We start from the raw sequence: 25106 nt of genomic DNA, 5'->3' as shown, positions 1-25106 counted from the left end.
AAGCCCTCTTTGACTGTTACTTTTCATCCTCCTGCTTCTTTGCTTGAGCCCAGGTGTGATGCCTGGAACTCCAGACATTTTGTAACTTGAGACTAACTTGAAGGTAGAAAACATGTGCGAAGGAGAGTAAAGCAGAAAAATAAAAAGATCTTGGGTTCTGATCACACAATGGAGTTGTCAGACCTACCGTGGAGTGCCTTTCTCAGAACTCATTTTATTGAGAGAGATTTAGGCCTCTATCTTTTTTTTTTTTTTTTGCGGTACGCGGGCCTCTCACTGTTGTGGGCTCTCCCGTTGCGGAGCACAGGCTCTGGACGTGCAGGCTCAGCGGCCATGGCCCACGGGCCCAGCCGCTCCGCGGCATGTGGGATCTTCCCCGACCGGGGCACGAAACCGTGTTCCCTGCATCGGCAGGTGGACTCTCAACGACATCGCCACCAGGGAAGCCCTAGGCCTCTCTCTTTTTGAGGCACTGTTATTCCTGGTTTCTGTTGCTAGCCTCTGAATGAATCTCTAAGTGATAGTTACTTTAGCCTGGTAACCGAAACAATTATTTGATTGAATTATTTAATGAGTTGAATTCTATGTCCGTGTTGGATATTTGATTTTTATCTTAGTTTTCAGTTCTATATGAATATTGTCATTGATAATCGTTAAAAATTATTTTTTCTCACTAGAAGCTACATTCACGTCTCGTCTTAGCTTATCCATGTCATTCCGGACTTTGGGTAAAATAGTTAACTCTTACTTTGAGGAACATCTTCAGTAACATAAAAATTTGAATGTAAAATACTTTATGGATTGTATGAATAATTTTCCATTAGTTTTAACTGGATTTAGAGAAACTAAAAATCAGAATAGCTTAAAACATCTTCAATGGTCACTCATCCTTTATAATTAATCTCACACAAGAGAAAATTTTCATTAATCTTAAGTGTCTAATTAGTCACTATCTGCAGTTGGGGATTTGTAGCTACATGCTGATTTAATTAGAATGTCTTTAAAATTCACTTCTTTTATCTTTTTGTCTTTTATACAAATATTACTTGATAAAGATGAATTTTTGTTCAGATATCTATATCATTTTGTTTAGAGTCTATATCATTTTGTTTAGATTCTATATCATCTGATTAGACTTCTTTCTCAGATACACACTAAATTATTCACTATAATATGGGCCAGGGATTAAAAATTAACCACCCAACTTCAAAATTAGTTTTGGGGACCAAATTAAGATTTAAAGGCATAAGATTTACTTAATTATACTCCTTGTTGATATCAAGGCAACTATAATGTGGGAAATCTATAAAATAAAATGTTTAAGAATAAGTCTCCTTCAGCCTCAATGTCTCAGACTCTAAAATGGGTCCAAGAATTTTCTCTCCCTTGCTAGCCTCTCAGGATTGAACATGATGAGAGCAGCAACCTACTCAAATAAACAAAACCTTGAAAACCAAAAAAAAAGTATCCTAGTCTCCCATCTTGTTGAAGAATATTATTTCATAAGCATCTGTTATCTCAAACATAAAATACAGCCATCACATTAAAATGCAAGGGTGTTTCCATTATTGTTTCTATATTGAAAAAAGGCTGATATAATTTCTAGTGTTCCTATTACATTGGGGCTCTGATGTGAACTTAAGGCTAGTGCCATCTATTTGAACTTAAAATGTATTCTCTCAAAAATTCTCATTATTTTAGAGTTATATAATGTCTTTAATAATATACTTCTCAAATATTTCCTCTTATTTCTAAAGAACTGATAGTGGAGTTACATAATAATATCTTAAATAAAATGTCTTAGTAAGAAGTGTGTATTCTACCACACTGTACATACTTTACATACTGCATCTTTCAAATATGTTCACAATGAATTGCCCCTATGATATAAGGAAGTGCTTTCAGTTATCTGTATCAGCCAGCATAATGCATCTTCAAACAATTTTTGTTTGCCTCTTAAAATATCAGGGCAAATATAATGACAGCTGTGACCTTAAGTCTGATATATGTCAATTCACTGTAACTGTAATCTAATAAAAATATATTTAAAAAGCAACTCTAATATGGATAAGCCTGTCTTTTATATTCTTAAATCAAAAGCAAAAAAGTTTCCATTTTTGTGTCTGCCAGTCCAATGGGGAACTTGCTTATTTATGGATTCACTGTGACTGTTTTTTAGTGGATGATAGTTCTGTTAGAGAATTAGTGGTTTATTACTTGTTTCAAAATTTAAAATTGAGTAACTAAAATAACTAATATGTAATTTAAATAATCATAGAACTTCTTTTTATCTTTTTGTTGTTTTAGTATAAAGGAATAATTGTATTTATTTTAAAACAGAATTTTCTTCTTTTCACTTTTATTGTGGAAAACCTCAAACATATAAAAATAGAGAAAATAGGATAACAAACCTCTGCATACCCATTATCAAACAAATGATCAGTATCTAAAACTCCCCGAATCGTCTTATATGTTTTATATTATTTCTTCAATTAAGGATCGAAGGAAACTCCATCCATTACAATTAAGACTCTTTTAGCCTACACATTCCCTCTCCATCTCTTTGATTTTTTGTTGCAATTTATTTATTTACTTCTTTTAAAAAACCAAGTAATTTGTTGTACAGAGTCCCACATAATCAGGATTTTGCTCACTGCATCCTCCTGCTATAGCTTCCATATTCTTATGTTATGAATACTTGCAAGAATATTGGGGAAGAAAACTTCATAGCTGGTGGTATGTACTTTCATCAGAAAGCACATCATTTTGGAGAATATTAACAACCTTTGGTAATAGTTGCTATGATTTATTTAGTATGCATCACAAAATGGTAATATTCAAATGCAGTCATTTCTTCTTTATTTGTGGAAATATTTCAATATAGAGAAGCATCTCCTGAGCAGCTATTTGATTACCCTGAAGTAGAATTTATATTAAAAAAAAGTGAAATTAATTCTAGTTATTATATATAGCCATTTTCAAAATAGTTTCTTCCCTGGCATTCCTTATTAGTGACCAAAAATAAAAACACAAAAACCACTTATATTTCATTTTCTTTAGTATAATGATATCATGGAGTGAACTATATATAATACATTGCAATTTATTACCATTATAATTCTTACTGATGTGCATGCTCAATTAATCTCACCATCAGCAATCGCTTCAAGTTGGCTCCTGCATTCTTTGGGCACAATCCTTGGTACTGGTAGTCTTTGAGAGCTTTGTTGCTTTTTGGTATGGCAAGATATTTCAGGCTCATCTCTTATATTTTTAGCTCCAGACCTCTAACTCTACTGACTCCTTAGACTAAGTAAGCAACGTGTATGTTTGTGCAAAAATCAATACAGTTGATAAAAATTGTAGAAGAACAAACTTCCTGAAATTACATGATAAGATCTGGGTATCATAGCAGCTTGACTGTTCAGAGAAATATGAATTCATCTTCTCTTCATTCACTAAAAATTTTAACTTCCCTTCTCTTTTATATTATATACATACTCACGTGTGCTTGCTTTTAGATATTTACTTTCCTTCTTTCCATTCCTTCCTTAACTCTTTATTCCATCTAGGCTTTATTTATATGCTGTGAGATAAGGGTATAAGCTTACCCTTCCCCCGAAGTTTTCTAGCACCATTTATTGAATCATTCTTTTCTCCCCAATGTTTTGAAATTGTATCTTAATAATATACCAAATTTTTTCATGATCACATCGCTTTTAAATTTTATATTTAATTCTATTAATTGATATTCCTTTTCTGATACCATCATTATCTTAATTTTTGGAAAATTTAATTCTAGTTTAATATCTTATAGTACAGCTACATTCTCATTGTTATTATTTAAAAAAATATTTTATTGTCTACCGTTACCTATTTATCCTTCCAAGTTAAATTTAACATTATTTTCTAATGTTAATAAGTTACTTTGATATTTTGATGAATATTGTAAGTGGATTTAGACATAAAATTAGGAATGAAAATAGTAAACCCATTTAGGGATAATTGGAATCCAAAGAATTTGAAAATTCTCATCCATCACCATACTATATCTTTCCATTTATAGAAATTATTAAATGATTTTTTTTAAGTATTGTAATTTTCTCAAGTTTATCTTTAGGAAACATACATTTTCAATGCTAATGAAGATAAGAATTTATTTTCATTATTGTTCCTAATAGTTATTAGTATACCAGAAGGATATTTTTTGGTATATTTATTTTGTAAACAACTATGTTACATTGGGGAGGAGTTTCCTCAAGAGCACCTTTCCTTTAATCTGAATAGGACCCTATTGAAACATTCATGAAATCCAGGCATAAGTTCAAATAGTAATTTTCTGCTGCCTACTGAGTACTCAGATACTGTAAGATTATAGGCTACTAAACTTCCTGCTCAGCTGTGACCAAGGCTTAAATAAGAAGACAGGACCCTTATACTATTTGTATTGCTACTCAGATTCTGTTTTAACCCCATGTCCAACGCTTACAGAGGAGCAGTTGTTTAAAATACAGAGGAGGAAGTATCCATTGATTTCTAAACTGTTGTTCATTCAACTATTAAATTAATCGGGATGAGTTGTCAGCATGTCAGGATTTCCACTACATGGTCTATGCTTTCGTATTGGAGGAGACTTGTGATTCCAAGTAGACGTGAAAGTACGTTAACCATGGCAGACCTCCCTGCCTTTTTAAAACTTTAATACTGTTATATAGTGTACGTAGATTGGTCAGTATGAAGTTTCTAAATATAGCTTCTAAAATCTTTAATTTTCAGTGAAGTATAGGTGTGCCAAAAAGGAAGGCAATCATGTTGATTGCTAATATCTGGTACACATATAAATATTTTATTCTGTAAATTAAAAATTTATAAAACTATAAACGTGTATAGGACATCTTTTACAAATAATTTCTTCATGCCCTGCTTCTTTGAAACCTTAAGAAATCTGTGGCACTAGACAGAAGAGAGATTTTCATCTCTACTAATCGTTCGTTCAGCACATATTTATTGAAAACACACTAGGTACCATACTGGAAACTGAACTTGAGGGCTCAAGATAAAAGGCATAATCCTTGTATTCCCAGAGTTTACAGTCTATTGGGAGAACAAGGCAAGAAAATTGATAATGTTAACAAAAGTGTGATAAATAGTGTAAGAGAGGTCAATATGGAAAGGTAAGGAGAAACACCCCACCCAGAGTGGAGAAATGAGACTTCTACTCATAGAAATGGTAGATGAACCAAGTCTTAAATGTTGAATAGGGACAAAGTGAAGAATGGGAGGAAAAGTGGAAACCTAAGCAGGGATAAAATCATGGCATTCTCCTATGGGAATGGTAAATCAATGAAAGGTTTTAACCAGGGAAACGGTACTATGACAATGGCATTTTAGATTGAGTATACTAGCTATTGTTTGGAAATATGTAGTAAGAATGTTAAGAACATGAGTTTGCAATAAAGCAATGACTGTGAAATTTAGAGTAGGGGATGAGTTTAAAGGATAATAAATAAATAATATTTATATGACTCATTGCAGAACTAAAGTTATTGGTCAATGTGTAAGAAATTAAAAGTGACCTATAGGTTGAGATTTTGGTATTTAGAGATATGGAAGAGACATGAATGAGTAAAACTGGGATTAGTATAGGACATGCCAAATTTGGGTTTTCTTTCTCTGAAAGCTTGTTGTAGTGAGTAGTGCAATGATCCCTAGAGATGTCTGCTCCCTGATCCCCCAGATTCTATGAATATGTTGTTACATGACAAAGGGATTTGAACTGGTAGATAAAATTAAGGTTGCTTATCAGTTGACCTTAAAATAGGCAGATTATCCTGATCCTAGACTATCCAGATGGGCCCAATGTAATCACATAAATCCTTAAAAGTAGTAGAAGAAGGCAGAAGAATGAGTTGAAGAAAGGCAATGTGGGAAGGACTTGATTCCTTCTCTCTCCCCTTGCTGGCTTTGAAGATGGAAGAAGGGGTCCACAAATCAAAGAATGTGAACAGCCTCTAGGAGCTAAGAACAGCCTTCAGTTTACAGTCAGGAGGAAAACAGTAACCTTAGTCCTATGGCTGTAAGGAACTGAATTCTGCCAACAACCAAAAGCAATTAAAAAATGTAAAAATAGTAAAGGGACTCTCCCCTAGAGCTTCTAAAAGGCACACAGCACTGTAAATACCTTGATTTTAGTCCAGCAAAACCCATATCTACCAAATGTTTGACCATCAGAATTGTAAAATATAAATTTATTGTTTTAAGCCACTTCATTTGTTGAATTATGATGAGGCAGCTTGGAAAACAAACACACCAGGGAATTTAACAAAAATAAGATTTAATCATCTATTCATTCACTCTCTAATAGAAGTATTTTCTTTTTGCATATGTAATTCTTTCTAATCATTGTTGACATGTTTTTCCATACATTTAAAAATATTTTTTTTCAATCAAAACCTGCTTACATTTTTGGGAGGTACTAATTTTTAAATGTAAAATACATAAACCTAAATATGAATGGTTTGCACTTTTCTGGAGATGCAAGGTGGGCACATGGACAATGCAATCCTGGCGGTAGGGCTTCCCAGACAATTCATCCAGCAAAGTATAGCTTTGTTTGCTTGTATGTTAGTGTTATGATTTTGTTAAATTAACATTTTGTTAAATGTTAAAGTTAAGTCCCAAGGTGGCAGATGGTGAGCCAGCACAGTTCAACTAAAGACCACAAGAGAAACTGAGAAGTTTATTACGCTTGCCACGTACTCTTCCTGGAGGAAGTGTACATGGCAAGCCTGTCTTGAGGGCTCACATGGGGGAAATGCATGCAGAGATAGGGACAGGGCCTGGGACACATGCCTTTATTAGCGTCAGGTGGGTGGAGTGCTCTGGGGTTCTAGGGCTAAGGCTGGATTGGTTATTCAAACCAAAAAGAATGGGGTTTTGGTGAGCTCCACCGGGTCTTATCTGAGGAGTGAACAAGTGGAAGGCTCTAGGAGTTGGGGGAGACTGTGCACCACAAGGGCTGCTGGGGAGTCATATCAGGAACTTACATTTTTGTGTCATGCTTGTGACTCTGTGGGCTGTTATCTAGGTCATGCACTTGCATGAGGGCTGTTGTCAATTTAAGGTAAGCAAAATGGACGCTGAGGCAGCAGTGCCGTGGAATGGTGTCATAAACCTTTGGACAGTGTTTTTCGTTTGTTTTAGTTGTTTGTTTACTCCGGGAAATTTCCAGCGAAGTAGAAGAGAGTATTAACAAATATTAATGATAGCTACCATAAAATGATTGCTTATTGGAATTCAGGCACTGGGCTGAGCACTTTTCATGAATTAGCTAATTTCTTCCTTCTAATATACTTTGAGGTAGGTATTAATAATACTATTTTCTATATGAGGGATCTGAGGTTTAGGTAGATTAAGTACTCACCTACTTTCAGAGTCAACTCAAGTCTGTCTTTAGCCTCTTTGGAATCTGTTTGGCTTCCAAGCCCAGAAGGATACTAAATTCAGAGCCAGGAAAGCCATTCTGAACATATGGTTCTCTACTTCTTTGCTAAGATTTCAGTTTTTACCAAAGAATTCTTACATTTCCTGGGAGGATTTGAGTTGAAGCCACTTCCCTGGAAGCAAGAACAACCACTCAATTGAATTTCATTTGAGTCCAGGTTTTTCACAATGACAGTTGTGAAATGTTGAAATTTCTTCTCATTTTAATGTTAACTTTAATGCCCTCCAGTCTGAGATTATTGGAGAAGGTAAAAGTTTCAATGTATATGTAATTGTGGTAAATGATTATTGTAAATTGTGCCCATTTATTTAGAATTGCAACTTTAATATTAATAATAAACCTATAAACTATTTTCACAGAACACTTATCTATTATTATTGCCAGAACTGCTCATTCCCTATCAATTTTTCTGTCTTTCTGGCCATATTTTATTTTCCATATTTTAAGTGAGCCTGACAAGCAATGGGGCAGAAAATACGTTCCAAATTCACTACATTAAAAAAAAAAAAGTTTCCTTCAATAATGTTGTTGTCCTAAATACATATAAAAAGGAAAAACTACAGTTAGATTCACTTTCTCGGGTCAACAATCCACTTGTGTTTTATATATATATATATAAATAAATTTATTTTTTGGCTGTGTTGGGTCTTCGTTTCTGTGTGTGGGCTTTCTCTAGTTGTGGTGAGTGGGGGCCACTCTTCATCGCGGTGTGCGTGCCTCTCACTGTCGCGGCCTCTCTTGTTGCAGAGCACGGGCTCAGTAGTTGTGGCTCACGGGCCTACTTGCTCTGCGGCATGTGGGATCTTCCCAGACTAGGGCTCGAACCCATGTCCCCTGCATTGGCAGGCGGATTCTCAACCACTGCGCCACCAGGGAAGCCCCACTTGTTATATTTTAAAACAAAATATTATTTGAGTAAAGCCAGAGATAAAATATTCTTATCTGTCACAATGACTTCATCAAATGGCAACTGTAACAGTAGACATGTATCCTTTAAAAAAAAAAAAGTATCACTTTCAGAGCAGTACTTAAAGGGGAATATTGACAGACATTTCAAATGCAGGAGGCTGATAACTGTTGGTAAAACAGAAACAAACCACTTCATTATCAGCAAAGTAGGTGAATGAATTCTGAGGGACTACGAATAGCAAAACAAATTGTTGCGACCTGCTAAAGCTAATGAATAAAATAGGAACATTGTAAAAATAGAATATAGCAACCAGAACCAGACTGCAAATATTCCAAGGCAATTGCCAGGTGTCAGGGGCTGTACCTGGATTTTTTGGTAACACATACTCAAAGCAGGAGAAGGCACCTGACTAAAGACGCCTTCATTTTCTATCTCAGGAATATAAATATTGCATCTCGGTTGTAATGGGTTTCTGAAACTTGAAAATCCAGGAATTACTAACCCATTTCTACCTTTTCACTTCACTGTTCTGATGAACTTATATGGTTGACAATTATTTAAATCAGATGACACTTAACAGTTAATAGAATACATCAGAAAAAAAAAGCATCGAGGATATCTTGTGAAATAGATTTCCACACATAGAGGTACATTAAAAACATCTGAAAATGAAAAAATTCAGATTCTAGGCTTCACTACTGATCTGTTGAGTCTTTGCAATATTTACACAATTTCCCAAGTGATTCTAATTTTCTAGCCCATTTTCTGTTTACTTTTAGGCCACCTGGGATAAATGGGAACCTACTGTCTTTTAGATGCTAAAGCAGGGAAAGGATATCAGTAACTCCCTTCAGTAAACATTTTAAAAATTAACATTGGCACATCCATATGTTCTAATGTGCATTTTTCATAAGGAACGTGAACTGATTTTCTTTCTGCTCTTAATAGCTATAGGAAAAAAATGTATTACAATGCTCCTTTTGATATCTTTCATAGATTTATTTTAGGTCTACTCTTTTTCCCACCCTAAAAAAGTCTAATTATTTTAATCTTCCCATTAGAATCTATTCTCCAAGGCATCTTTTTTACTCACTTTATAATGTTACTCATAAAACAAGAATATATGTTGATTTTCTAGTTAAATAATTAAGTTTTTGATATACAGTTTTATGATTAGCTGTTTCAAATTAGGCCTATTTTATAGGTATCAATAAGATTAATAGCAGATAACGGGGCTCTATAGAAGTTGCACCACCAATATCCTAAGTATTATCATGCATTTTGTAGGAAGAAAAAAGACATTGACTCTAAGACTGTTAGAATCCACTTGTGAGGGTTCTTTGGAGGTTATGGGAATCAGCAACATTGGAACGATTTTCAACTTTATTGGCCTATGGCTACATTAAAATATCCTAGCCCGAAAGTACCAATATTTCAATGAAGAAGAAGCTTATTAGGACATCTATTCATATATGTAGAAAAAAAGCTTGTGTTTCAAACAATGTGTATAGACTGTCTGGAGAACGTGGATCCAGGTTATCTGATTCTAGTCTTTCATTGTCTTTGAAAGATTTTAATACTCTCTATGTATGCAATTGACACACATGCAGATTCCATCCTGTCTGGCTGAGGTTCAATTGTCTTCCTTACACACTGTGGAAAAACTAGTTTTCCCGCCATTTGCATATTCATTTCAATGTTCCTGATCTATAAACATTTCTGTTTTTTGGATTCTCTTTCGAACTAGTTATAACATCTGCCTGGTTCCCTTGTGAGTTAAATACAATCTTTAACATGTGTTCTTTTATATACATGAGGGCTATACTTTTACTTTTTTCTGAAAATCATCTCTTAACAGATATTATTTACTGTGAATTGTGTATATTTTAAGTTTTACTGATGCTAATGAGATAACCAAGTGTCAAATATCTGAAGATTTTTATTGTCTAACTTTCAGAGGCCAAGCTATCATAAATACTATATTGCATATTTGATTTCAGTTTCATAAATGGAGAAAAAGAAATTTGAATTACAAATGGCAGAAATGGCATTTATAATTAGGTTTTGATGCAAGCAAATTAACTACTTAGGGATGTTACTTAGTCACGGAGTTCATTGGGATTTTCCTTTATTTCATTTCTACACTTTGATCCTCCGTTTCCCGTAACATCTCTTCCTGTTCACCCCTCCCCTTGAAGCCCTGAAATCCAACTCTTCCTTCATGCTCAGCAAAGAATCTGCTTCTCTCTTTATGAAGAAATCCAATGCTGTTAGCTGTATGATTTTGAATAATCATAGCAGCCTGAAGGATAAGTATTATTATTCATACTTAGATAAAGAACCTGAAATTTGGAAATGTTAACTTACCAAAGCTTGTGGAGTTTTCACTACAGCCACCAGGAGCAATAGTTTGTCCTCTCTGTGTTTTAGTTTACAAAGGCTGCCATAACAAAATACCACAGACTGGGGGTTGAACAACAGAAATTTATTGTCTCATAGTTCTGTAGGCTGGAAACCCATGATCAAGGTGTCAAGAGTCAGACTGGACTGGGGCCCACCCTAATGAACTCAAGTTAACTTAATTACCTCTTTAAAGGCCCTATCTCCAAATACAGTTACATTTTGAGGTGCTGGGGATTGGGGCTTCAACATATAAATTTGGCGAGACACAATTCAGTTCATACAACTTGATTCCTCTTCTCTACATCTCAGGTAAAAGCAAGCAGTAGTCTTGTTTTTACCTGTAACACCCAAATGAAACTGCTTAGTTTGGGCCTCATCAATGAAGATTTTTTAATACTTTTTATTCTAAAATAATTTTACACTTAAAGGAGAGCTGTAAAAAATAATACAGAGACTTCTCTTATACCTCTCACCCAGCTTCCCCTAAGGCAGACATCTTACATATCTATAGCATAATTATCAAAACAAAGACACTAACACAGTCACAATACTATTAACTAATTTATAAACTCTATTCAGATATCAAAAGCTTTTTCATTAATGTCCTTTTCTGTTCCAAGATGCAAACCAGGATACCACACTGCATTTAGTCATCATGTCTTCTTAGTCTCATCCAGCCTGTGACTATGCATCAGTCATTCCTTAGTCTTCCTGTCCTTAACAGTTTTTAATATTTCAGATGAGTTACTTTGTGCAATGTCCCTTAGATTGAGTTTATCTGTTGTTCCCTCATTATTGGATTGAAGTAATGCACTATGGCAAAAATACCATGGAAGTGATACTTGCCTTTCATTATATCCTAATGGAGTACATGATATCAATATGTCTCATTACTGGTCATGTCAACCTTGATCATTTGGTATATTAGGTTTTGTTGGGCTGTTGTAACAAATTACCACAAACTTGGTGGCTTAAAATAATAGAAATATATTCTCTCACAGTTTTGGAGGCCAAAATTAAGGCATTAGCAGTGTTCATTCTTTCTGGAAGCTCTGAGAGAGAATCTGTTCCATGCCTTTCCTGGCTTCTGGTGATGGCCAGCAATCCTAGGTGTTCCTTGGCCTGTAGATGCACCACTACAACCTCCATGTCCATCCTCATATGGCCTTACTCTGTGCATGACTCTTATCTCCCTCTCATTTGAAGGAGGGTCCAACCTAGATTTCTAGGATAATCTCATCTCAAAAGATTTAATTAAATATGTAAAACCATATTTTGAAATACAGTCATATTCAAAGGTACCTGAAGTTAAGACTTGGGCATATTTTAAGAGGGAACAAATCTAAGTCTATTGTTATTTTCTCATTTATAATTAATAAGTATGTTGAGGGAGTTATTTTGTGACTATTTACCTATCTTGTTTCTTTACAAACTTTCACCCACTAATATTATCAGCCATCAGTTGATTTTTCCTTACACAAATATTACTGTGGTGTTCTAATGGCGATTTTCTATTTATCTCATTCTTTCTACACTCATTAATTAGAATCCTTCTGTAAGAGAAGCTCTATTATGAATCTATTTATCTATCTATCTATGATCTATCTATCATCTATCTTTGTTGTGACCGCCAAATTTTACAAAGTAAAAGACAGGACACGTGGTTAAATTTTAATTTAAATGAAATAATGGATACTTTTTGGTATAAGACCCATGCATATCTGAAATATATATACATAAAAATTTTTCATTGTTTATCTTAAATTCAAATTTAATTGTATGTCCTGTGTTTTATCTGGAAACACCATTTGGTTTAGACACATAGGTATGTATGTTACTCTATGGGTTGCAATCCAAACTTTATTTATTTTATTGCCCAGTTTGTTCCACCTTTGGCCACTGGAAGTTCTTTCATGTTGGCTTCTGCACCCTTTCAGCATGTCCCCATTTTTTGGATCCCTTTATTATTTTCTGGCATCACACAATGCTCTAGGCTTATCTTATATTTTCAGAATCCTAGTTCCTTTTATTTATTTATTTATTTATTTATTTATTTTCCTAGTTCCTTTTAGTGAATAACAGTATTTAGAAACTAAGATCTGGGCTGAAGATGTGTCATTGTTATTGAGGCGTCACTGCCTCAAGGACCTCTGAGCAGCCACAGCTTGGAAATACATGCATGCGTAATGACCCATGGATAGACACACACACATCTAGATTTTTAACGATTAAATGAGTTTGTGCTGATTCCTCCAGTTCTGATCCTATGACACAGGATTCATTCTTGCATTTCCCCTTTCCTTATTTGTAATTTCCTTCTCCAGCAATGAGGCACCTAGCTATCATTCTCTATAATGTATTTACTCATATGTTCAACTCTAGTATAGACATAAAAGTTTCAGAATTTCTAACCCATACCTCTATAAAAGCACATTCATTATCCAGAATACAGCATTAATGTATAGTGCATTTTGTATTTAGTCTTTTAACCTCCAGTCAAAATACTATTTTCCCAAGTAAATTAGGTTAATTATTTTCTTACTACTTCAGTTGATTACATTATTAGTTTACATATTGTTATTCAATTAGGTTTATTTACTATAATTTATATATTATTTATTTTGGCCTCCACCCCCCAATCTTGGTTGACATTTTATTAAATTTACATGCAGTAAAATTCACTATGTATTGTGTACCATTCTCTGTGTTTTGATAAATGTATAGGATCATGTATCCTTCAATACAGACATTATACGTAAGAGTTCCATAAACCCAACATTTCCTTATTAATTAATTCATTCGTAATTAATCCCACCTCCTACCTCCAATCACTAGGAGCCATGTATTCATTTTCCTTTTTGACTTTTCCAGAATGTAATGTAAATTAAATCATCAATATATAACTTTTCAGGTCTAGCTTCTTTCAATTAGTAAAAGCATTTAAAATTCACTCATGTTATTATATGAATCAATAATTTATTCTTTTTTATTGCTGATAGTACTCCCTCGTATATGTATATAAGTCACGGTTTATCCACTCACATCTTGAAAGACACGCGGGTTGTTTCCAGTTTTGAGGGACTATGCCCTAGGGTTTACAATATATATTTTTAATCAATCAGTGTCTTTTGAATAATATTTTCCTTTTCAGTTGTGGTGAAAGTATCTATGATACTATATTCCCAATTCCTTCCTCCTATTCATTGCTCTATTTTTTCATATATCCTGCTTTTACTTCAGCTGTAATCATATAATATGTGGTACTAATTTTACTTTAGTCAGTCACTTTACTTTTAGAGCAATTAAAAATAAGAAAAAATAAAAATAAATGACTTATTTTAACTTTATTGAATTTCCAGTACTGCTCATGTATTTGTATAGATTCCAATTTCTGTCTGGTATCATACTCTTTCTGCCTGCAGAACTAACTTTAATATTTGTTGTAAATTCCGTGAGAGAAACTTCCTAGCTCTCCTAAACATATTATTTATAGTTGAGGCCCTAAGATTTTTATTAAGGGAAGGAAAGGATAAAGAATGGAAGAATGAAAGAAAAATAACTTATTTCAACCTAATTTCTTGGGGATTTAAAAAGTATGATCCATTGCATGTGAAATATTTTTCCATTATTTATCAGAATAACAAGTTATAAAAATATGTAGTATATTTGATTTCATATAATTAATCCATGGTATCTTACATATTATAGTTGTATCAGCTGCTCCCACGAAGAAATGTTTCATGTTTAAAACATATCATGTAAAATATGTATAGCATAAAGCTATGTGTATATAAAATATACATAATATGCATCGTGAAGATACACACAAAACTATTTATTAGTACTACTTTAAGCAAGTAAATGAGATTAAGAGTTGAAAGGGAAGTTTTACTTGTGTATTTCTTATATTCTATGAATTTTGTTTTACTGTTAACATACATTTATTATATAAGTTTTAAAGGTAGAAAAATTATATTTTCAAAAGTTAACAACCTTAAAAACTCATAAAACTGGTTTTCTCTCCAATGTATAAGAAATGCTGTACTAAAACTATATAATTTCTAAAATATAAGATTGCTTGTAATGGACATTCTCTAGGTCTAGAAGCATTGGAAATTGTGGGCTCTGTTTCTCTTATTTTTTATTATAGTTTTTAAGTAACATACTCATTCAGATTCGTTGTTAATCATTTCAAATCATCAGGCTTTAAAGTATTATATTTACTGACTCAGACAAAATATTGATGGACCCAAAGGATACATTAGTCAGTTATTACTACTGACTAAACAGTTAAAATAATATGTTTCCTTAAAAATAAAGGAACTGATATTCAGCATACTGTTCTTTTCCTGTTTTGTCTGATTTTGTATTGCAAATTGCTAAAATTTGCTCCTGAATCCTTCTTGTCCATCTGGAGCTATCTTTGAAAACTATATCATTGCTGTGCCTCACTCTAATGCTTTAGTAGACTTATAAATCATTAGAAACACTGATCTAGCTGATGATGCATTTGAGTAATTTATCAGCAGAAAAAGGTGCTTACATGATATATTACTCCAAAGATGGCGCTGTGTAGAGTGGATTCCAAGAACACTCCTAGTCACTGCATTGAGTGCTCACTTTGGAGAGGGCTTCGTTTAAAAAAACGTCCACTATCTTTGGGCTAAAAAGCCAAAAAGCAGACACTCATAAGAAATATATCATGTTTTCAAGGGAAAATTATTCTTTTCATCAAGAAATTCATTAGCATGATATTTTGGAATTTTATATCTGCAAATGTAGAATATTAATATTCTACATTTCTTAGTGATAATATGTAAGACCGTGCAATACAGAGATAATTTTCATCATCAATATTCATCATCATTTTGCATATTCTAAAACAGCAACACTAGGATGATGTGACTCTGGAGACACATCTACAATCACTATAACCTAGAGCCGTGTGACTCCTGCGCAAACTGTAGATTTTTTAAATGGTATAATTTCAAAATAAGTTCTCAGGGATCTGTGGATTAAATTTGAGTCCTATATAATTTGAAATTCATAGTTTATCAATCCTCTAATATTTAATTATAATCAAGTATTACACTACACTGTTGATTTTTTATTTGTGAGAAATAGTATGTGATTTTTCTCATACTAATTAACGGGTAATAGACCTGGATTCTAAAATTGAATAGACAGTTTTGTTTTTTGTTTTAAATAAAAAGAAGCAATCTGACAAGTGAAATAAGCACCCTAATATACTTTTAATATTAACGTAAAGTGATATAACCATAACCTTATCTGAAAGCCTTACTCTACAATGTAAAAATAAATTTATATTTTGCAGATTTTTCCTCTCTGATGATTCTGATATTTAAGTTATTTATTTATTCTGATATTTAAGTTATTTAATCATTGTTCTAAAGCATTCCAGTGCCTTGGATTTCAGAAAAAAAACTGGCCCTCTGATCCCAAAGAAAGAAAATTTTTATTTTTATCCCCAACATACCCCACTCCCACCCTGCCCAATCCAAGACCCATCCAATTTCTGCCCTAAGCTGGTGGGCAGAAAGCATATCCGTTTTTTTCAGGCTAAATCTTGCCTTCTGCTCAAAAAGAAATGTCTTACCTATTGATCTGTTGTCGACAATTAACAGCAGCCAGAGAGTACAATTTTCAAGAGTATGAGTATGCAATGTGAAATCATATCCTGTGTTCACACACAATCATGGTCCCATGCCCTTGGCTGTCATTTCTTCTGTGTAAGGGGAGAAGATCAGCCTGACCTATCCCACCTGTGAAAGTCCCCATCACAATCTTCTGTCAGCACATATCGCATCCCTTAAGAATAAGTAAAAATTTTCAGGTATAGGACGGCTCAAATCCAGATTGTCAACAATAACACTGCAAATTTGTTTTATTAAGATAATTCTGAAGAATCTTAATTGTGTGATAAATGTTCACCTATTTTCATTACTAAGCAGAACTGTTAAAATATTCATTTACAAATTCTTCATTTGGTTTACTTTCAAACCACTCAAATCCTTTCCAAGGACAATGGAGGGTATTTACTTACATCGTCTTGATTAAATGACCTGATAAAGTGATTCTCCACATATGAAAAAGCTGTTAGCCTGAAAAGGTAAATTCCAATCTTCTTTTTAGATGGTAGAAAATTCTTATGACTTTGAAGTTGGCAGTTTTTCCTACCAGGCTCCACAGGATGTCTCATTATACAAGCTTCAGGAAAGAAATTTAGTCATTTTTTTTTTTTAAACCTAAGAAAGCTTTTTAAACACAAGCACAATAATTTGTCTTTTAAGAATACTAAAAAAAATAATCCAAAATACAGGAAAAGCTACCCTCAAATATATCCTAATATATTACTGACAGTAGTGAAATAATAGAAATAATCTGTGTTCAACATTAGGGGACTAGAAGTATAACCCACAAAACATCCTTCCGGCTAATGTTTCCTCAGCAGAATGTTTCCTGGTTTTCAGTATCAAAATTTCATATACTAATATACTTTTCTTTCACTGTAATGTTTTTCAGTTATTATTTATAGAGGAAATTCTAAAATTTGTATCTCCAAAGCACAATATTTTTAACAAAATGGTGTCTGGGACAAATCTTGCTACATTTCAAATTCATCAGTATCATGTTTCCATGTTTTGAAAAGCATGCTGAGTGCAAAAAAAGGGCAGATACCTCTTGGATGCTGTGGGCCACAGAGAGGCATTGCAGGGCTGCATCCACTCTGCCACCATAATGAATTTTTCTTTCATCAATTGCCTGATATTGCTTTAGCACTGGACAAAGAGGCTTATGACTGTAATTCACATGTTGATGTTTTCTTCAGTTGTCTTTATTTTTAAGGAAAAAAGTGTTACAGCTATTGCTAAGCCCCTATTTCCCCCTCATACTTTGCCCCTCATTTCTTTTCCAGATGTAATGACTATGATAAAGTTGGTGTATATCATTCTTATGTGTATATAATTATATTTTACACACGCATGATCGTGTATTTTGTGTATCTTAAAAGTTTAAAAATATTATATTATATGTATCTTTTATAATTGGTTGTTTTCACTCAATATTGAGTTTTTGCAGTATCTCCATGTCATTAATATATGAGCCTCTTTTATTCATTTTAACTAGTCTATTATATTCTATGGAGAGAATAAACCATTCCACTATATATGAATGATTCATTTTTTTTCAGGTTTTCAACATTTTAAAACATTGAGTATTACGATCAACATCTTTGTATATCTCCCTTCTTCTGTGATACATACTTGTATGTGGAGTTGCTGGATTTTAGAAAATAACACAACATTAACTTGGCCAGTTATTGACAAATGGTTTTCCAAAAGTGGTTGTACTGATAAATTCTTCCACCAGCAATATAGGAGATCCTATTTCCCTACAGCCTGGACAGCCTGTGGTATCATCAGTGGTTTAAACTTATTTTAATCTAACGTGTGTGAAATGTACCAGGAACGAAGCAGCCTAGCAAGACAGAAACTTTTAGACGATGGTCACTCTGTTTCAGATTAGGGGATCTAAACTCTGTCTCTGCTAGGCTATAGTGAGTCACCCCTATCCTCTTGGTGTGGTGTAAGAGAAGGCCAAGTAGGGAGCCAGGACTTTCATTCCGTCTTATTCCTTCTAGGTGATAATGAGCCCCTCACCCTGTGGAGCCAGTGGAGACCACATAGGCTGACTAGAATAACACCTCCACCCAGCAGTAACAGGGCACTATTCTCCTTCACCACTAGCGTGGTATCAGAGGAGACTTAGTGGAGGGTCAGGACTATCACCACTGCCCAGATGTAATGAGGCCACCCCTGTATGGTGTTGGTAGAGGCCAACTGGGGAGAAGTAATGAAGCACTCCAACTACTTCCAGCCGCGGAGGCATCATAGGAGGTTAGTGGGGAGTAAGAACTCGACCTCTGCCCAGCAGTAATAAGGAACCCTCTCCCTTGGATGTGAATGGAGTCTAAGTGGGAAACAGGACTTTGATCCCCAACTACAGTAACAAGACAGCATCCCTCCCCCTTCCTGCCAGAGAGGTGTCAGAGGAAGGCAACTAAAACAGAATATTTAATAAGATCCAGAGTGTCATAACATAATATTCTAAAAAATCTCTTTTGGTAGAAAATCACTTGTTATATAAAGAAACAGGAAGAACTCAAACAGAATGGAATGCTTGAAGCAAATGAAAAAAAATAAAAGTCTCAACAAAGATATAAAAGATAAAGAAGAGCCAAATAAATTTAGAACTGAAAAATACAGTAACAAAAATTTAAAAACTCAGTGGATAGACTCAATATGAGAAGAAGAGGACAGATGAAAGAAACAGTGAACTGGAAGACAGAATGATAAAAATTATTTAATGTGAGCTACAGAGAGAAAATGGACTTAAAAAATGAACAAAATCTATAGAGCCTCAGACACCTAAGGGACTATAACAAAAGACCAGTCCATGCAACAACCTGGATGAAACTCCAGAGAATTATGTTGAATAAAAACAAAGATGAAAAACAAAGAACAACAACCCAATCCTGAAAGGATAGATACTGTATGACTCCAGTTACATAACATTATTGAAATTTTTAAAAAATTATAGAAATGAAGAACAGATTAGTGGTTGCCAGGGGTTAAGGATGGAGTTAAGATGGGAGAGAAGTAGATGTGGCTATAAAAGGGCAACATTAAGCGATCCTTCTGGTGCTAGATGTTCTATGTTTTGACTCTATCAATACCAGTATCCTTGTTGGTGTAATGTACTACAGTTTGCACTTTCTTTGTGGGAGATTTTGCAAATAACCTTGTTGGTATAATGTACTATAGTCTGCAGTTTCTTTGGGGGAGACTTTGCCAATATCCTTGATGGTATAATGTACCATAGTTTGCAATTTCTTTGGAGGAGACTGTGTACTCTTTCTGTAAGGAGTACACAGAATCTCTTGCTCTGTGTTATTTCTTACAATTACATGAAAAGCTTCAATTATGTCAAAATAAAATATTTTATAAAAAGTACATCTATCTATCATATATTCTTTATATAATACATTATTGTCTTGAGATGTGATTTCTTTGTGAGATTCTATGTATAATTTTAGACATTTTGAAATATGTTGATAAATCATTTTATAAATGTGGTCAACACATTCTAACCAGCATTGATAATTATTTTCCCCACATTTTTTTCTCATTAAACTTTGTTTTAATAAGTCTTAAGGTACTGTGACAGGTTTTTGGTCAAGTTGATTTAAAAGTGTGGATCTTAGGGCTTCCCTAGTGGCGCAGTGGTTGAGAGTCCGCCTGCTGATGCAGGGGACAAGGGTTCGTGCCCCGGTCAGGGAGGATCCCACATGCCACGGAGCAGCTGGGCCCGTGAGCCATGGCTGCTGAGCCTGCATGTCCGGAACCTGTGCTCCACAACGGGAGAGGCCACAACAGTGAGAGGCCCACGTACCACAAAAAAAAAAAAAAAAAAAAAAAAAAAAAAGTGTGGATTTTAAAAACTAATAATTTAAAACTCACACATACACACATGGAGAAAGACAAAACAAATGGCCCACAAAACACTGCTTTCCTTCTGATGCTTTTACTCTGCATTTTTATCCCTAGGAAACTTAAATGGCCAAATGAAACTAATGTGGAACCAATCTTCCACTAGTTGATTAAAACTGGTGGGGAGAGGGAGGCGGGTGTTGTTCATTTCACTTTCACGAGCTTTCTGGGCCAACCTGGTGACCTTGCCAGTTCCAGCAGCCTTCTTGTCCACTACCTTGATGATATCCACAGCAACCATGTGTCTCATACCACAAACAGTAGAATGAACCAGAGAATCCAGGAACCATATGAATGATGGAAGTATCATCAGATTTCAATAGTTTGGGGCCCCTTTCCAGAGTAATCTCCTTTAGCTCAGCAACTTGCCAGCAATGTGGGCATTATGACAATACGGCACAGTTGTATAGCCACCACTAATTTAGCCTGGATGGTTCAGGATACTCATCAGAGTAATAAAGACAGCTGCTTCCCTTGGTGAGTCCTTTTCACTGTCACCAGCCATGCTGCTGTGGAGAACATTGTTCACAGACATGCTCTTAACAGTTGTCTTAGTCTGTTCAGGCTGCTATAACAGAATACTGTAGATGGAACAGAAATTTCTCTCTCAATGTTTTAGAGCCTGGGAAGTCCAAAATTAAAGAACTAGCAGTTTCATGTCTGGTTAATGTCTGCTTCCTGGTTCATAGATGGCCATCTTCTCTCTGTGTACTCACATGGCGCAAGGGGTAAGGGAGCTCTCTGATGTCGCTTTTGTAGGGCACTATTCCCATCCATGAGGGCTCCACCCTAATCACCTCCCAAAGATCCCACCTCCAAATACCATCACATTGCAGATTAGGTTTCAGCATATGAATTTTATGGAGACACATCCAGTTTACGGCAACAGTAGCGCCCACATTGTAGCCAAAAAGAGCTATGTTCAACCAGTACTGGATGGTGCATTTCCACAGACTTTACTGCAGTCATACATTAGATGAAAATGGATTTTCATTGTTAATTAGATTTGAATTTTAAAATTATTAATGAGATATATTTATTATATTTTATTTATGTACATGTATCACATACTTTATTTAGATTTTCATATATTTATCTTTTAAGTAAATTAAATATGTAAGCCCTATTCAACCTGTGTTTGGAGTTTTATTGTTATAGTTATCAACTCATATGAGCTATAATTTTTTAAGGATTTTTATTTCTTAACAATAACTTTGTAAATATTTCTTCCTTGTTTTTGTTCATCTTGTGATTCTGTTCATTTTTTTTTTAAGTAGGTGTTTTTGATGCAGAGAGATTTAAAAGACCTGGGTTCAAAACAGTTTATTATTTCCTTTGTGATTTCTTCCATCAATCTGACAAATAGAAAGTCTTCACCTATGCTACGATATGACAAATATTTAATTATGTTTTATTTGAAGACTTTACAGGTTTTTTAAAAATCTGACATTTTAATCCATCTAGAATTCCTTTAGATAAAAGGTGGAGATATCAAATGATACTTTTTTATGAAAGCTAGGCAAAAAGTTATTTGCTTCCTGAACAGTTTGTAAGGTCATATATACTTTTCTAAATTATGAAAACAGTGAGATCTATTTCAGCATTTGTTTCCTCTATTGTAGGTATGTAATACTGTAGTATCTTATTTTCAAAATTCCCCTATATATGTAAGTTTAGATACCTGGTAATATTTGTCCTCCTGTCTTCTCTCTAAAAAAAAGCTTTATTTTTCACATTTTCTTTACCATTCTTGTTTGCTCATTAAGTGTTTTAAGAAGACTAGATTAACATCATAATATGAATTTAAATTTTATATGTATAAAAAAGTTTATATAGCATACATAAGCTTGAAAATTAATTGTCTACTTAAGAAAAATAGTTTCTTAAAACTTCATGAACCCTGATCACTCAGGGCAAGAGAAGATAAATCCCTGATAAATTTCTGAAGCACTTCTACATGTTTGGAATGTTCATTTTACTTAGGTAATTCTGACAATTTATATTGTATGCAGAAAAATGACTCTTTTACTGATTTTTAAGTTTATCTCGGTAAATTTTATATGGTGCTTTTAAAAATTATTCATGCACACTTTTTCTCTATTTTATTTCAAAATTCTAAAATATATTTTATCCCTTTTAAATTAATTATATTTATGAAGGCTGGCTGAGTTCTTGAATTTTTCAAAAGAGTTAGTTTATGCTTCCATTTATAAAGTTTAATTACTATGAATTACTGCATTTGCTTCTTAATTTTTATATTTAATACTTCAGTCATAGTTTATAAATGAATAGGTTATATATAATGTATATGCAATATAAATATGTAAAATATATAATTATTTCTAATTTACTAAATTGTGTCCTTAGTCTATTAAGATAAATATTTCACTTATAAATTAAATACTATTTGCATGTTATATATAGAAATTAAACACTTTTTCTCAATTTTAATACTCAATATCTAATTTATTAAGTTGAATAAAGACCAAGGACTGACCTTTGAGTGAAATTTGGATAAATGTTATAACTTTTGATGCTCTGAGTTTAGTACATATCCAAGGGTTTTAATGTGTTTTTGGAGCGCATTACTTTCTCTTTGACATGGTAGTTACTTGAGAATTTCTTTTAACACTCAGCCAGTGTGATTGTTTGTTTGCTTCTCTTTTTAATTTCTAATACTAATACTTTGTGGTCTGGGAATGACTACGTTTTAAACAATTGGTGGTGGTTTTCCTAGTGGCAAAGTATATTACCATATTTTTTAAAATATTCCAAGACTACTTCAAATGTTAAATGCTCTCTATATATGTGTATGTATGACATACATAGATAGGTATGCAAAAATACAATTTTAATATATGGAGGAATAACATGTTAAGTTATATTTTTGTGGTTTATTCATTGTTAGTTGCTAAAGTGATAAGCTTATAGAAAATAAATCATGGAAACTATAAATTAAAGACTACAAACTTCTTGAGATCTTATTCAGTGTGAAAGGGACCTTTTATAATATTCCTATTTATTATTGTAAGAAGCTGGAGTCACATTTAAGAATGATTAGTATTGAGAATTGTTTTCTGCTAAAAGTTGACATTAGTAATGATACAAATATAGAATACAGGGGAACTAAACTGTCCCTTTTAGTTAAAAACATTATATGTCTTTTAAATTAATTAAAAAAAAAAGTTTGTTTGTGCAGTTCCAATGCACATGAATAAATACAATTTCTCCCACTGAAATGTGGGATTTCCTTTTGTTTGGCAGAGGTGTCCTATCACTCAATGTTTTTTCCCCCAAATGCAATAGTTTGACTATTTCCCAGAAGGACATTTCCTTTAATTTCCTTTTGGATTATCTAGCTCTCTGGGTTTAAATTTAAAGTTTAAAAGAACCATTTGATTTTAATAACTTTTACATGTAGTGCTCCATTGAATTTGGACTTTAGCACATAGAACTACTTTTCCATAAGGTGTTTTCTAGTAAATCCCTGTGTGTAAAAGCAAGATAAACACACATCACTGAGTTTGTTATTGCAATTAAATTATTGGAATTTTACATTTGAATATGTTTTGAGTGTTGAAAAGCATGAAGAGCCTGTTTTCTTATGTTGGTCATGGACACTTTTCTGACACTTAATAACTTGAAATAAGCCTGCCAATATTCTTAAATGTCTGAGAATATGAAAATGCTACATATTTAATATAGGGAAGACAAACTCAGTAAACTGCATTTGCTTGAGAGCAACCAAGATAAACTCGTCCACAGAATCCATTTTGTGAAGTCTAAATTCTCATTTAGTATACTATATTTTTTCTTTTCCCATTAAGATATTTACTTTCTCACACATTTCTTTGTGTAATGTTTCACTTATTTTGCGCAAACCAAAGGACTAAATTTGCTCTCACTAGACTTTTCTTGCTAACGACCATTCATATACATTACTAAACATGAGCTATATGCACTGATACAAGTACTCTTGACGAATGTAGATTTTAGCATAAAGTGGGTATTTCATTTCTTCCTATATGTAGTCATTCATTTATTCAGTAAGTTAGCCCCTTATCCAAAAATTCACTTATACAGTTATTCAAAACTAGTATTCATTTGAGCAAACACTATCATGTTGACCTTGAAGAAAATGTTATGCCCAATTTCCCCCTTAGAGTGACCATGAATAGACAGTAGAAACTTCCAAATTGATGCACTTAGCATTATTGACTGCATCTTTCTTAAAACATACATAGGGCCTTCCCTACAACCAATACTTTGCATGAAGCCAGACACTTCACTGACTCATTCTTACTGAAGTTTTCTGAGAATGTGGTGAGAGAGGAAGAGAAGTCATGTAGTAGGTACTTTTTATTGGTCACGTCATAGTTATGAGTAGGTATGTGACCAGTAAATCATCAAATGACCTTAGAATTCTATCCTCTGAGTGATATATTAAACTGAAGAAAATACTAAGAACAAATTACATGTTACTGTTTTTTATTGGGGGGTGAAGGATATTAATAAAACATACTCTTTAAAATTATTTAAGGATAATAATTTTACAAGAAGAAATGAGAAGAGAGGTATTTATTTTTATAGTTATGATTTCTGTTAGGCAGGTAAATAAATAACCCCTCAGAAAGATTGTATGTGGTAGGTGTTATATGTATTAAGAAAAATTAAGCTACACACCATAGCACATACAACTAGTGTGGGATAGTATTGG

This window comes from Grampus griseus (assembly GCF_964374135.1).
Source record: "Grampus griseus genome assembly, chromosome: 9".
NCBI classification, from domain to species: domain Eukaryota; kingdom Metazoa; phylum Chordata; class Mammalia; order Artiodactyla; family Delphinidae; genus Grampus; species Grampus griseus.
This window is presented reverse-complemented; position numbering follows the sequence as displayed.